Source organism: Tinamus guttatus, unplaced genomic scaffold (genome assembly GCF_059628265.1).
Source record: "Tinamus guttatus ecotype Peru unplaced genomic scaffold, ASM5962826v1 Tinamus_guttatus_pri_ptg000415l, whole genome shotgun sequence".
In the NCBI taxonomy this organism is placed as follows: domain Eukaryota; kingdom Metazoa; phylum Chordata; class Aves; order Tinamiformes; family Tinamidae; genus Tinamus; species Tinamus guttatus.
The window spans coordinates 226,085-242,169 of NW_028288949.1; the positions used below are offsets into that span (position 1 = coordinate 226,085).

Below are 16,085 nucleotides of genomic sequence, written 5' to 3' on the forward strand. Positions count from 1 at the left end.
ACAGTAAAATAAGTTTAGGCTATAAAATTGAAAAAAAAAAAGATGGTTTTCCACATTCTTGTTTCTTTCATAATGTTAAAACAATAATCATACACCATGGAGTATTTGGTATACATGAATGACATAACCAGTACAACAGTATCAAGTTCTCCTGTTCCTGGAAATACTGTGGCTGCAGCATTATTATGTACCCTGGAGTACTCCGGAGTAACATCTAGTCACTCATGGGGTGAGTTGGAAGAAAGAGATAAATTGAAGCAAAAAACCCTACAATACTTATGGGAGGCATTTTACAGTTGTTATGACCAGTATAATATTTGAAAATAGCTTTTGTGTGACACTGATAAAGAAGAATGTGTTCATATTAAATAGCTCTCTGTAAGCCTTGCTGCCTGGATAGTTAATATTTTATTAAATGTGAAAAAGTGGCTATTTGATAGTACCAGGTTGATCCGTTATTCTCTTTGATGATGGCAAAAAGTAAACAGTATGCGCAGCAAGCAGTAAATTGAATTTGACAAATGTACTTTCTAAAAATTGATTTAGTACTAGTGTTTGGTTACTTAGTGAAATAGACATTTAACTGGCACTATTTTACATTCCCATCATTAGTGCTGGATGTTAATCTTCCTTCTTTATTAAATATGTTGTTGTATGCTGCAAAGTGCTGTTTTATTTTAACTGCTGGAGTGAATGATATAAATGATAAAAGTATTATTTATGTATTTCATTGCTCTGTAGTGTAACTTATATTTTTATTCCTAGAGAACTAAGACAGGTCAAAGCATAATTTTTAAAAATGGCAGAACTTTTTAGAATTTGCTAGTATTAAGGAAGAATTACATTTGTGATTTAAATAGCATATTTTGTAAAGGTTAATTTTCCTTAAGAATATTTGAAATGTTTTATTTCCAGACACCATGATTATTTTGGTTTTGATCATATAAAGTAAGTTACTGATGGGAGGGAATCCTTTTTTTTTTGTCTGTTTAGGATGACTGCAGAGTAGTGTTGGCCAAACAGGAAATTACAAGACTTCTGGAGACATTACAAAAACAGCAGCAGCAATTTACAGAACTGGCAGATCACATCCAGCTGGATGCTAACATACCTCTCACCTTTACAAAGGTATTCTTAATCTTGTGCAAACATACCTGTAATTTTATGAAGTTCCAAATGTCATTTAAACATACAAAGTTCACCATCAGTTACAGCCACAGTGTCTTAACATTTGTTGAGGATCTATTGTTACTGTGGTGAAACTGAGGATGTAAGTACCTCTATTGATGTTTTTCTTATAGGAAATTGATGCTCTCGTGTGGATTTGGTTCCGGTATTATTAGCATTGCTTTCAACATCTGAAGCCTACATGGCTTTCTGTTACAAGTTTCCATGCCATGTCCTTTTGGGGGGCGGGGGGGAAGGCTTTTTTAGGATTCTGTTGCTTTTGCAGCAAAACAATTCAGAATTAATATGTATGACTTCCATTGTGCAGCTCTTCTCCAGCTTCATCATTAATTGCTGTTCTTAATTACCTGTTCTGAGATTGATTAATTAATAACTAGTATTCTTAAGTACCTACATCTTGTCTTTCAGTCTACTTTAGGAATGTGTATGTTTCAGCAGTGTGGTATGAGAAACTTAATTTCTGCCAAATACTTTACTTTGTAACTTCAGTATGTTTTAATTACTTCTTTATCTGCCTCAGGTAAAAGGTGAAGCTTTCAGTCAAGAGATCTATAAATGCAATATTTTCACCTCTGTTCCTCCTTCCCCCATTTAGCAGAGGCAAGAGATACCTGGGTGGAGGAGACATCTGTCTGCAACCCTTGCTTAAATCTAAGTGTTGGTGCATAGCGAAGCAGCAGGTGCAGCTTTTGCAGAGGATGAATTACATCTTGCATATTCAAGGAGCTGACTGGTGCTATCTCACAGGACTGAGACTTGCATGATGGAGTGCCCCTCTCTTGCTCCTTCTCTCCCTAGAAGCTGTTAATCTAAATCAGAGAACCTCTATCAGGAATTTGTGAGCATTTGGAAAGAGAAAGTTGCAGCCAGCTTGGCTACAGTAGGAGATCTGAAATAGGTCTTGGCTCAGGGTACTCAGAAGTCTTCAAATGTCTTTCCTTGTTTCAGTGTTCCTGGGAAAGAAATGGGGCATCTATTGCTCTGTCCTGTGACAGACTGGGATTCTCACCAAGTCACGTGAGGCCCAGATTTGATGTTTCAAAGGTGCCAAAGCAAATGTCACTTTTTCACAAAAATAGCAGTAGTCATGGAAAAAAGAAAAGGTGAAAACAATTGCTTCAGTCTCTCTTTCCCTTTTGTGTTCCCTTCTGATATGAAACTAAAAGCTCTCCTTCTACACAAAGGTCTTTCTACATTGCCATATTTGCTTTTTTTTTTTTTTTTCCTCCCCCCATTTCTTGTCATTTCTCAAGGTCTTTTTATAAGAAATGCCTATGGATATTGCAGTAGCCTAAGGACATTGATTTAAGCTATACTGAGTGTTCTAGCAGTTTCCTGCTTGCCCTGTTGCAGAGGGGAGAACCTCTAGGGCTCAGATGAGGATCACGATGGCCTACGGCTGGCTGTATAAGTGGATCTTATATGTGTGTCACAGGATGTGAATGTTTAGTTGAACATCACACTGATGCACAGTGGTTTTGGACCAAGATAGTTTGCAGTATTTTGCACTCAAGAAATAGTATTTCTAACACGAAAAGAAATAAAAAGCTGGATGAGGTAAACACAGGCTTCTTACATTGTTGCCCAGCACGATGATGCCCAAAACCTCCAGATCTTGCAGGAAAAACAAATGTAATGTGGCAGGGGTCTGGTTTCAACTCTTGTATTATGAAGATATTTCTAAGTACTTGAAAGACACATTTCTGGGATACACATATGTTTGTCTTATGGTTTATTTTCTGGTGCTTTTTGTTAGTAATGCCACCTGACCATTTTGGCCTCATCATATTCAGCACTTCAAGTAGCTTAATGAATAATAATTCATTGACTACAAATATGAAATTCATTCTCTTCTTGCCACTGAAACAGGTTACTTTTTTAAAAAAACACTAAGTTACTGCTTGGTGCTGATCATGTTGCTCTAATGTGCTGAAGGATTGCAAGTGGCTTGAGGTGAAGAGACAGCTAGGAGCTTCCTGTTAAAAATAATTCTGTGGGGGTGAGTGTTAATGCTGCAACAGAACTTGGTGTAAAAGCTCCAAAATCAGTAGGGAATTTTCTGGTCAGAGTCCTCGCTAATTGCTGTGAACAGCTTGTGGGATTTGGGCCAAGAATGTACAAGAATTTGAAATTTTGTAAAGTAAAGATATACTAGCCTGAGAGTGGATGGATTTAAAAAAATGCAGAAGTTATAGATGCGCTATAGAAATAATTGGATAGTGTGGCTTTATATTGTTGCTGGTGATGATTGTGAGGTGGTGGTGACCTCTACCTTTGGAATTGAGGTATTTCATCACTTTACAAATAGTGTTACGTTCTGCGTCCTAAAATGTATTCGATTTTCTAACCTTGCTCTCACTTTGTGTATCCTGATTCTCCCAGGACAACAGGGTGTGTTGGAACCAGGCGCAGGACAACTGCACAGGCCTTTACGGGAGCCGAGCCGGATTACAAGACACGATCCCAATATGAGTTTAGATCTTGCTCCGTTTATTAGCGGAAGTGCACATATATTTATACCTACAAGCATCTGAGGGATATCCAGGTTAGCTACGATTGGTTGCTAGGGAGGTTGCTATGTCCCGGCGGCATAGGCTCTTTCCCAGCTCTGCAAAGTTGTTTACCAGAGACAGCTAACTACTCTTTCCCACATAGCTCCCCATTCCCAGCCGGCCAAGGACAACTCACTAACACTCCCCAGTACATTATCAGCAAGGCGCAGGTGGTGCAGATTCTCAGCACAGTGCAGATTCCCAGCACAGTGCAGATTCTCAGCACAGCATTTCTCTACAATTCCCTCTTTTTTCTTTTGCACTAATAAAGCCTTGCTGGTAAGTGAGAATACCTTATGTCTAAAACATGCAAAAACAGAATACCTTATGTCTAATACATGCAAAAACGCAGCCAAAAACTACAAGGCATAAACAATAGAACAACTAGTAACATTAGCCGCGATTTACTAATACATACACCCATCCCCAAGTCCGTGTTGGTCTGCAAGGTTTTTCCAGTCAAGAGTCCGACGTCCTGCTGAGCAGCGTCTGTTGTCTATTGATCTGCTGATGGGCAGTTCAAGGACTCTCGATCATTTCAACGCCGAGGTTTTACCAACCGCCTGGAGCCGTAAGGTGTCCTCGATCTCCAAGCCATTCCTCTATAAGTCCTCCTTTTTTCTTTTGCATTAACCAGGCGTTATGAGTAAGGGAGGATAGCATTCGCCTTAAGCATGCAAAGGCGCAGCTGACTAAACCTAGGATTAAAAGTATAATAATCAAAAGCATTAAACCTGTTTTAAGCAAGGATTTCAGCCACCCACCAATACCCAATAAATTAGTTAACCCATCCAGTCCAAAGAAGCCCACATCCTTCTGTATCTTCTGGGTGTGTTCTATCAGCTGTTGGATTTGCTGGTGGATTGCCTTAGAGTGGTCTTGCAGATCCATACAGCACATTCCTTCAAAGTCTTCACATCCGTGTCCATGGGCTAGCAGCAGGAAGTCGATGGCTGCTCTGTTTTGTAGCACCGCGTGTTGCACCTGTGATAAATCTAGCGCAAGATTAGAGAGGACATGACTGGTGACATTTGCTTGTTTAACCACCCAGCAGGATAGGGTGTCTAGGACTTTGTGAGCTCGCGCCGCTGCCGCCCCCGGTACAAAGAAGGATGCCAAAATTACCTCCCACTTGGACCAGAGACGGATGTTGTCATTACAGTCCTCCGTCTGGGTTATGCTACACGCCATTCGCCGAGTTCTTCTTTTGACCCTGGTGCTGTTAGGATGGACCCAGGGCAAAGCCATACTTACTTGGCCTACTGTACATGGACCCCCTATGGGCTTTGATGGAATTCCGGACCAAACCCGGTTGCCGCATATGAGAAAATATCCTGCAGGCAACGTCCGAGGGGTTACAGGGCTGGATCCTGGATGTGAGGAATTGTGGGACATCTTACCACACCATTTATTCCAACGACTCCCGTTGCCGATTGAGTACAACCAGGTGGGCGCCTGAGAGCTACTGCGACAATTATTACTATAACCCGAAGTGCAACCCTTATGTGATGCATTAATATAAAGGCAAATAGAAGCATTAAGAGAATCTATTAACTCTATCTCCTGTGGTTCAGGCCCTGCAGGCAGATTGTGGCTCCAAAGATCGAAACGGTTGATTCCCGTTGCCAAGTTCTCGAGTGCTGTCAATCTTTTCAAAGTTTGGGGATTCCCCAACGATGGCATTGCCATTACTGCATTCCAGAAATACTTCCACGTGGTCTCGTTTACAGGTACCCCAACTAGACATGTTACAAAGGGGGTACTAGGGGTGGCCAGACTAGCGCAGAAGCGCGTAGTATTTAGCTCTCGAGCTAAGGTCACCCAGATGTTTTGTCGAGGATCAAACAACCGTGGATGGTACCCTGGAGCCCCTTCCGTCCCAGAGCCCAGCACCCAGAACATCAGCAACGCTGCTGCCCACCACTGTCCTGCATGTCCCTTTCGACAGGACGCTCCCTTGTATCCGTGGGTCCTTTCGCAGGGCGAGTCCATCTGCTGGGAACCCATAGTGGACCTGTGGGTGTAGAAACACACATATGCCCTCGACCATTGAATACAACTTCTGCTGGACCCTCCCATAACCCGGTCCGAGGGTGCCAGTAGTGCACGCTCATAGATGATTCTTGTATCTTTTGACTACGGACCCGCTGCGCGTGCACCCACATGGGGGGTTCCGTGTCATCTCCAAACACACAAAGATGGTTTAATACAAACAGTGTATAGGACAACCGTTCTTTTGGGTCTGTCATTTCCTTAAATTTCATCAGGTAATCTTTTAAGGTGCGATTAGCCCGTTCTACCATGGCTTGGCCAGTGGGTGAATTTGGAATTCCCCTGACATGCTTAATACCCCATTTTTCGCAAAACTGATGAACACTGTCACTGGCATATGCCGGACCGTTGTCTGTCTTAATCACTTCTGGGACTCCTAATACTGCAAAGCAAGCGGTTAGATGTTTTTTCACATGAAGGGCTCTTTCCCCAGGCTAAGCGGTTGCCCATATTACATGCGAGTAAGTATCGATAGACACATGCACATACTTAAGTCGAGCAAACTCCGGAACATGTGTTACATCCATTTGCCATATGTCTAATGCCTTCAGGCCCCTGGGATTCACACCAATGCCCAGACCTGGCCCATGATGACTACTTTGGGGACAGGCCTGCACAATTCCGCGGGCATCGGACATAGTTATACCATACATCCGGATCAGGCCTTTGGCATTAGTGTGGAACTGTTCATGAGCAATACGGGCGATTTCAAAACAACTCAGTGGCCCATGCTCGCGCACCAAGCTCACTAACCGGTTAGCCCGATCGTTACCCTCCAAACCTAGTGTCCATTGATGGCTCCAGACGTGGATGACACAGAACACCGTCAAGCGCCACCTCACCGCTCTTTTGATTTTGATTTGTAGAAACAGCTGGAACAATCGTTGGTTAGAAGTTTCTTTCAAAAGAGCATCCTCAATTCGCTGTACTACTCCGACGACGTACAGGGAGTCCGATACAATATTCAACGGGGTGTCCTTCCAGTGCATCAGCGCCCATGCGACAGCTGTCAATTCTAAAGTCTGCAACGAGTCACCTTCTACCGCTTGTAGGGTGTGGGCTTTCCATAGGTCTTTCTCCTTCCAGGTGATGGCCGCCCTTCTGGAAGATTTCCCTGCATCCGTGAATACCGTGAGGCCATCACGCAGAGGTCTTTCTACACACTTTGGTCTTTCTACCCACGAATAGCTGGTAAGGAAGTGGCCAAGCTTTCCTGCAGGCCTTTCCGAAGTCACCTCCCCAGGGAACTCCAAGAGCGCTAGCTGCAGCACAGTGGAGTGCCACAGGGCCCATTCCAAAACTGCCGCCTGCAGGGGAAGGTGGATCGCCGCCGGCTCACCCCCTGAGATTGCCAGCACCCGAATTCTCCCACAGCGGACCATGTGAGCCACCGCTTCCAACCGAGGGGTCACACTCTTGCACGGTTGAACTGAGGAGAAAATCCATTCTAAAACTGCAAGGTAGTCTTCTCCCCCTTTTTTCTTTTGCCACTGCATGACTACCGCCGTGAGGGAATTCTCCCGTGAAAGAATGAGAAGGCGCAAAGGCAATCCTGGAAGATACCGCGGGCATAAGCGCGTAGCTACTAACTTCCCTAATCGTTCGACACAGGCTTGCTGCGCTGGCGTGAGCGAAATCGGCTTCCAGCATCTGTACCTTTGAGCAAAGGACGTAGTGGCTCAAGGTCCTCATTAGAAATACCCAGCAATGAACGCACCCATTGTAGATCTCCCATTAGGGTCTGCACATCAGTTAGTGTACGTAGATTCACATGTAAGGTAACCTTTTGAGGAGCGACTGTGGATTCTGTAATAACCCAGCCAAGGTATTTCCATGGGCTAGTATGCTGTACCTTTTCCGGAGTGATGACCAGACTGGAGCTGCTGAGTGTGTTGGCAATTGCTTCCTCATCCTCTGTCGTGAATCAAGTTTTTCGGGCAAACAGGATGTCGTCCATATAGTGGTAGATGATGGTATCAGGCCATCATTGTCGGAGAGGCTGTAAGGTAGCAGCGACAAACATCTGACACATTTCGCATACCTTGAGGCAGGATGACCCACTGGAAACGCTGTGCCGGTTCTGCACGGTTCACCGAAGGTAGCGTGAAGGTGAACCTCGAGGAATCCTCCGGATGTAAGGGAATGGTATAGAAACAGTCTTTTAAATCCACAATCAATAGATCCCACCCCTGAGGTAACATGGCAGGGGATGGAATCCCTGGCTGTAGCGCACCCATAGGTTCCAGTATCCGTAATGACACAAGCATACCCTTTCCCCCAGGTAATCAAGTCCAAGGCTCCCGTCCATTTTCCCGTGTTCCAGGCTCTCAGCATCACCTTACACGGACCCGTTTTTACTTCTGTCAGGGCCCCCTTTAGCCCAGCCCTATGCTTGACCATCCGAGAGACCAGGCTACCCTGGTGCAACCTCAAAAATTTAAAACATATACTGCTCTTGCCAATTTTTCGTTTTTCGTAGCTGGCATTTCAGCGTTTGGTTCATATGTTCCACTATGTCATGGTCCTCAGGATGCAATGGTATGGTGAAAAAACAATCTTTTAAATCAATTAGTAAGTATTCCCCTAAGCTCTGTCCAAGGATACAAGTCAGAGTACGGCTCCCAGTCCTCCATCGGTGGGGGGGGGGTGGGCGGGGGAGGTGGGGGGGAACGCCGTAGTCTGAGTTATTCCTGGCTTTCCCGTTTTCAAATTCTGCACTTTCTTGTTGTGCTTATTTAGCCCTCTCTGCTGATATATATTACACAATAAAGATCTAAAGACCACAGACACAAACAGCACAAACACAATTTCTGTCCAGTGGCACGACCTCACGTAGCTGTGCACTCCACTAGTGAGTTCCACTGGTTATTGGCAGGACACTGAGACTGAACATTCTCTCGATTTGGCAGATTAGAGGGTTGCTGACAGGCTCCTAACTCGGCGGGCGTCCCCGCAGAGACAACGTGGGTCTCAGTGTTAGGAGTCTCACCCCCCCTCTCTCTGCACTGTCTGTTTATGCCCGGTGCATCCTGCCACGTAGGGCCAGTACGTGCCAGCAGGCAGACCAGGGGGCGGACAAACTCCGCCTTCAGTCACATAACCTTCCCTCCTGGGCGCGCAAGTGCGCATGCCAGTAAGTGGTCCCAGCTGTCAGTCTGAGGGTCCTGCCTTTCTCATCTCCCTCCCTCTCAGGTGTTTGACCTTCAAATTAATTTAGAGGATGTTTGCAGTTAAGTTGGCTACAAGCCCGGTCGAGCAGCCACCTTCAACTGCTTTTCTGAGGAGGTCGGCTGTGAACCTGGCTGAGCAGCCGCCTCCATGCTCCTTATCTCTCAGCCTGGGCAGGCAAGCATCTTCTTTCTTAAGATCTTGGATTCTATTTCGCACAACAGTTTTATGACTCTACGGATCATACAAATTTCCAGCTTTCAACCATACCTCGTGTCAGCATCAATATACAAAGGACACAACACATAATAGAGATGAACATAGCAAATAGAAACAATAGCCCTAATAACGGTTTCCGTCCTCACTTAAAGCATTACAGTTCTACAACCCCCACTTTTAAAAGATGAATCAAATTCCTCTGCACCTCCCTCCTGGCTTTCATCAAGCCTTCAGCAACATAAGTCTCCTTGATCTCATTCGCACTTTATTCGCCCCTTTTTTTTTTTTTTTTTTTTTTTTTTTTGAGTTTATCTAACAAGTCCTGGACCCAGCCAGGCCGTTCTTCAGGCGCGACGGGGGGGCGGGTCCGGAAGCGGGGGCACAGACGGTGTAGGCACCGCAGGTGCAGGCACCGGGGCAGGCACGGGCGGGGGGTTTGGCGATGGATCTCCAAACACCAGCCGTTGTCGGTGGCGTGGCGGTCCCGGTCCTGAAGTGCTCGCAAAGGCGGACATGACTCCGGCGGCCACTTTGCTTTTGGCTTTCACATCGGATTCGAATACTAGGTGGGCCTCGGCTTTGAACCCATTCTCTCTGCACCAGATCAAAAGCTTGCAGAGGGTCTGTTCTTCAGTAGCTTGCTCCAGGGATTGGACGAGCCTATTCACCAAATTTCCGTAGGACTCCCGCAATCCCTGCTTCACCATCGTAAATGATGGGGCCTTTCGTTCTGACGGCACTAAAAACAGCGCCTGCTTCCGTGAAGCATTATACATGGGCATCGAGTAGGTTAGCTGAGTCGCGGGGTCACCATAGAGATCCCGTCCCATAAGCATCTGTCCAGTCACACCACACAACGGATCTCCCGAGATGTTACGTGCGTTCACCACCTCTTGGATTTGTTTCTCCCACTCCCGTTCCCATAACAGATATTGCGCGGGAGTGAGGAGGACCTTCGCTATCATTACTTCTTGCCACGTACAACCCAAGTCCTTAGCCGTTTTACTACCCCCAATGGTGGCATCGCAGAGAGAGTCCCCTATCTCCTGCCACTCAGTGGCACTATGCATAAGTTCCAGAGTTTGCAGATGTCCCATCTCTTGTGCCCATCGTAACAACTCATAGAGTTTCTTTGTACTCACAGCTGCCTCTTGCTTGGCGAGAATATACAATAGCAGCTGTGTTGCCGCCCCCCAGTCCATGCTTAAGGCGGTCTTCGCGGAGGGGCCCCGACGGCTCAACCGCCCCCGCCCCTAGACCCTGTGCCCAGCACTGTCCCGGCGGTGTGGGTACCTCACACCGGACGCCGCTTCCCAGCTCCTCAATCCTCCGTCACGCTGTGGTGACCCTGGATTTTCCGCGATCCTCCGTCAAGCCGCGGTGACCCCGGATCTTCCGCCCGCGGATCTTCCCCCGTCAGCCGTGGCTATCCAGGATCTCCGACCTGCCACAGCACCTTCCTGCTGCCAGGTCCCGACGACCCTGCCGTTGGGTCCCTGTTCGGGCGCCAGATGTTGGAACCAGGCGCAGGACAACTGCACAGGCCTTTACGGGAGCCGAGCCGGATTACAAGACACGATCCCAATATGAGTTTAGATCTTGCTCCGTTTATTAGCGGAAGTGCACATATATTTATACCTACAAGCATCTGAGGGATATCCAGGTTAGCTACGATTGGTTGCTAGGGAGGTTGCTATGTCCCGGCGGCATAGGCTCTTTCCCAGCTCTGCAAAGTTGTTTACCAGAGACAGCTAACTACTCTTTCCCACATAGCTCCCCATTCCCAGCCGGCCAAGGACAACTCACTAACACTCCCCAGGACATTATCAGCAAGGCGCAGGTGGTGCAGATTCTCAGCACAGTGCAGATTCCCAGCACAGTGCAGATTCTCAGCACAGCATTTCTCTACAAGGGTGCATATTGGACCAAAAATGGAGATTTGGGTTGTCACTTTAGAATTGGATGGAGCTGGCAAAACAACTATTTTGTTTAAGTTAAAGCAAGACAAATTCATGCAGCCAATTCCAACAATAGGTTAGTAGCAATGACTTAAATGTAATGATTTTCTGAGCATTTGATTATTTCATGTTCATAGAGAATAAAACTAAAATTTGGATTTTTTATCTTAGGTTTTAATGTTGAAACGTAGAATATAAGAATTTGAAGTTTACTATTTGGTATGTAGGAGGAAAGCACAAAATGAGGCCGTTGTGGAACCATTATTATCTCAATACACAAGGTAAGATTAATGCAGCTTTAAATTTTTGAGTCATCTTAAAATACAAGCTAAAAAAACAATATACAGCTTATTGCTAACTTATTTAAATCCATTATTATTAGAAATAATTTATAACTGTAGGAAGTCATTGCTATAAAGCACCATACAACTGTTAGATTCATGATTTGAGATATCTTAATCCATTTAGTTGTAGTGACTGCTGAATTCTTTATAAATCCATCAGACAGTTCATGGAGCCAAACAGAAATAGAATCTGTTAAACTGATTTTAGCTGACAACAGACAAGGTGCAGCATTCCAGAAGTTCCTGTAGCAATAAGTAATACTTGCCAGGTATTGCCAGGTACAACTTTAAATAGCACTTGAAATGAAAATACTCTAGTGTCTAGTTGGCAACTTAAAACTTCTAAAGAATTCTGACTTGGTATTGTTGTGTAAATTTTACTAGTAAAATTATTTTATTATGGAAACAGTTCTGAATTATACTGACTTGGAAATGTGTGCTGTGCTCCTGTAAACGCTCCACAGTAGTTTTCCAGTTTAGGAAGGGGTCCTTCCAGTTTAGGAAGGAGTTACTTGGAATACTTCAGAATGACAAATGTTAGTTGAAGGATTCCATTTTGTTTGCTGTTTCTGCCTTCTCTGCAAACTTCTAACATTTTAAATCTTTCTAGCTTTATATATATGTATATATAATTGCATCTGGTGTTTCTGTTGTCCTCTTAAAACTCCCCTATAAACATTAGTAACATGGAATCGTGTCTGCCTTAAGGAGAATTGTCCGCAAAACTGAGGCAAAGTCTAAACCGCTAGCTTGGTAGATCCCTGGTAGCAGTTTTCCTCCCTGCCCCCGACACATGCACACTGTAGAAGCTGATGACCTTAAATTCTGCGTTCTAGTTCTGCTTTGCAAACTCTGCAGTCTCTCTGGTGTCTCAGTCGCCTACTATAATGGACAGTAAAATGTTCTGCTGCTCTCACAAGCACTTGGTTAGTAGGAGTCTACAATCTTCCTGGCTTGCATAGTTCTCCCGCAAGTGTGTCTGAGACCAGCAGGGAAACTGGGCTGGCTTGGCTGACATGGCAGGCTTTACAGCCAATTCAGTGAAATTGGAAGAGTCATATGGGAGTCTGAGCATAAATGCATCAGGAAGTGGTTTTTAATTAAGATATTAACTTATACAAGGTAAATCTGTTTTTTGACCTAACTAGTTATATTAGATGAGGCCAAAAACTTGAGATTTTTTTCCTTTTTAGGGTGAAGTGTGTGGTTGTTTTTTTTTTTTTTTTTTTTTTTCTTTCTTTCTCTTTCCCCCCCCCCCCCGAAAATGATGGGCACATAAGGTATTTCAATACCCCTAAATTGAAACTGTGCTGTCAAGGACCTACATTTAGACTATGGTAGCTTTCAACTAACAGTTTTTTTTTTATTATTATTTCTAACACAATCCAGCGTTTGTATTTGAGTGTCTAAAACTTCATTTATTTTCTTTCTTAGCAGTGGTATTTGTTATTCATAGCAGTCATAGAGATAGAGTCAGCGAAGCACACAGCGAGCTTGCAAAATTATTAACGGAAAAGGAATTGTGGGATGCCTTGCTTTTGATTTTTGCCAATAAACAGGTACTTCTCTGTATTTTTTCCTTCTCCCAATTTCTTTTTGTCTTCAGCTTATACAACAAATTCCAACTTTCTGAATGCTTTGTCACAGGTAAGGTACAGGAATGTGAAAAGGATATAATGTAAATATTTTTCTTTATGTTTAAAGCTGTTAAAGATTCAACAACCAATTTCTGTTTTATGATTAAAAAAATAAATTCTTAAATGTTTGATTTGGTTTTCCAGTTTGAAAAGCATGTATGTGACTTGCAGCCATTCTCAAATTGAGCTATTGGTTATAAACAAAACATCTCAAACCTACTACAGAAGAATAACTTGAGTTTGTATCTGGTTCTGCTGCAGGATGTAGCAGGTGTACTCTCAGTGGAAGAAGTTACAGAACTGCTGAGTCTCCACAAACTCTGCTGTGGCCAGAGCTGGTACATTCAGGGTTGTGATACCAGGAGTGGTACGGGACTCTATGAAGGATTGGACAGGCTTTCAAGGCAACTTGTGGCTGCTGGTATCTTGGATGTGGCTTAGTTTCACAGCAGTTGCAATCTAAGGTTGTAGTTAACTTGTTTTTGTTTGCATGATTTAGGTTGTAGATGGGCCTGCTGTCTGAAGAGGGAACTTGACTTTATTTGGTGGTTACAGGAAAATACAAGCATTTCATCCTAGATCTGATTCAGTAAATTTGTGCAGTTATTACAGTGTTTTTGAAATTTGATATGTTCATATGTAATGTGATGGGCTGGTTACAAGGGTGCCTTGAAATTCTTTTTGGGGAAATTAGATTGCTCCAATTCTTCCCTGATAAATATGTCCTTAGGAATTCCATCTGTTAATCATGACATGGTCACAGTAGCTAATTGATAGCCGAGAATTTGAGCAATTTGGAAATATTTTTTTCCAAGGAAACATCCTAAAAATTAATCTCAAGCTATTTAGGATAGTCAAATGGTGCTACTCTTACTGTCTAAAAAATGAGTTGGCATTGAATATTACATGTGAATATGCTGCAAGAGGATATCTTTTTCTTCTCTTTATTTATTAGCTTTCCTGTCCCTTATAAGAAAGGAAGGGAGCATCATTTTTTTTTGAGGAAGAATTGAGAATGGGGAACAGTTTCCTGGTGCTAGTGGGCTGTGACATTGGCTAGTGCATATGTTTGGTGTGGTGGGGAAGGGTCGTGCACATGCTAAATTATTTATGGACAGAATATAGTGGTACTGAGGTGTAAATGTTTTGTTTGCTTAAGGATATAATCTGTTTTTGGAGATTAAATTACAGATTTAAATTTTGACTCAGGAAGTCCAATGAAGACTTAGAAGATATTCCTAAAGCAGCAGCAGCATGGTATAACATCAGTCCAGCTATGCTCTATCAGTCCACTTTTATGTAGAGGTCATGCTTCCAGAAAAAGGTAGTTGCCTTAAAATATTAAATAACCTATTGTAAAAGCAGTGCGCAACTTAGCCCAGAACAGCAGATGGTAAAATGTGATGTAAACTTTCTGTATTTAAAAGATGTAGTAAGAATGAACAGAATCTACATGAGCTGTCACCCATGCCTGTACTTTTAAAGGTAGCTCATTCACAAGCCTGTGAAATATGGATGTAGCACTCTCTAAAGAAGGCTGGAGTGACGTACTGCTGTCTCCTGCTGCCTGTGGTTAGTTTATCTGTCTAGTATGCACACCTAGTGTAGAGTCTTCTGGCACAGCCCCTGCCAAGTGAAGAACCTCTGAGCCATGTGCTGCTGCATGGCAGGATAGGGGACAGGACCAGCAAACATTGGGCAAAGCTAAGAATGTATGAACAAGTCATTGAGTGTGTTTGTACTTCTCTTCAAGATGAAGCACCTGTAGTAACTACTCCCTGCTAATGGCAGTTGCTTATAGCTTTCGCTTGCTAAATTTCCTGAAAATGGTGTTTAAATGCAGTTTCAGACTTAGAAAATCTAATGACTTGAACAGCCAAAAAACATACTAAGCTTTCAAGTAGGTCTTTGAAATAGGCTTCTGTGTCTACAGATGCATAGAGATACTGCGAGGCAGTAGTTTCTCTTCCTTTGGGAAACACCTGATAACTTTTGTATGTAGTTTACAGTGGCTGAAGGGGGTTCTGTTGCCCCACGCCAACTCAAAACTGTTCATCCTTCCCAGGCTGCAGCTTTGTTCACAGTAGACAGTTGGCTGCTCTGCCCTGAGTATTTGCTTGCTCTGTTCTGCAGAGCTGTTCCAGATCTAGTTAGTGCTGGCTGTCCTTTTAGAGCTCTATTTTAAAAATAAGAACAAGCTCTGCTAACTGTGGTAGAGGCTTTTCTGGAATACTTTTAACAGAAAAGACTTGCCTTCTTTAGAAGATCCTGAATCTGAATTTTTGTTGTAGTTGGCTCAAGCTTTGGTTACATCAGCCTTTCCACTTAGCTATAGTTCTAATTAGAACCTTATGCTCAAGGTGACCAGTTTGCTTTTTTGTAACAGTACAGTTGGGGGCAGAGAAAGATACTTGCCTGTGCATATTTTTGAGTACAAACAGATTGCTTGTGACATGTGTGGAATGCTACCATTAAAGTGTTTTTAAGTGGAATTTATTTAAGATTATTTCAAGTAATGGTGAAGTTAAGTGTTGGAGTTTGTCCGTGAACTTACGTGTTGACAGGTACACTAAGGAGTTGATTTGTATTTTAAGTTAATACTATATGTAAACTGCTTCAGTTGTAAATTTAAGCTTGTTTCACCATTTTTATTGAACTTCTATTTTTTTAGTGTACTGACTTATGCAATGTGTAACTGGAATATTACCACGACTACATTTTACTCGCATATTGCTAACAACATGAATTATTTGAAACACTGAACAACTCTTTGTAGTATTTTGACTTAAATGTGAACCTAAGTACAGCATTCAGTGGTGATGTGGCTTTATTTAATGCATTTTGATGCAAAAAGGGTAAGTCTAACCTAACAAACAGAGCCCTGTCAAGTGATAAAGCATTACTTATGTAACCTGCAAGTTTATTGGGGCCAGAGTGGTACTTGAGGGTTTTGTTTCTATTTGTTGA

General features: G+C 43.4%; 1 pseudogene across 1 annotated transcript; it reads left to right on the forward strand.

Annotated features, from left to right (window-relative positions):
* The first annotated feature begins 96 nt into the window (after positions 1 to 96).
* On the forward strand, positions 97 to 13,909 carry LOC104572770 (E3 ubiquitin-protein ligase TRIM23-like; annotated as a pseudogene). The gene is made up of 6 exons (XR_015913741.1): positions 97 to 207; positions 994 to 1,133; positions 11,089 to 11,213; positions 11,309 to 11,418; positions 12,916 to 13,040; positions 13,380 to 13,909. The product of XR_015913741.1 is annotated as an E3 ubiquitin-protein ligase TRIM23-like (transcript).
* Positions 13,910 to 16,085: the final 2,176 nt, after the last annotated feature.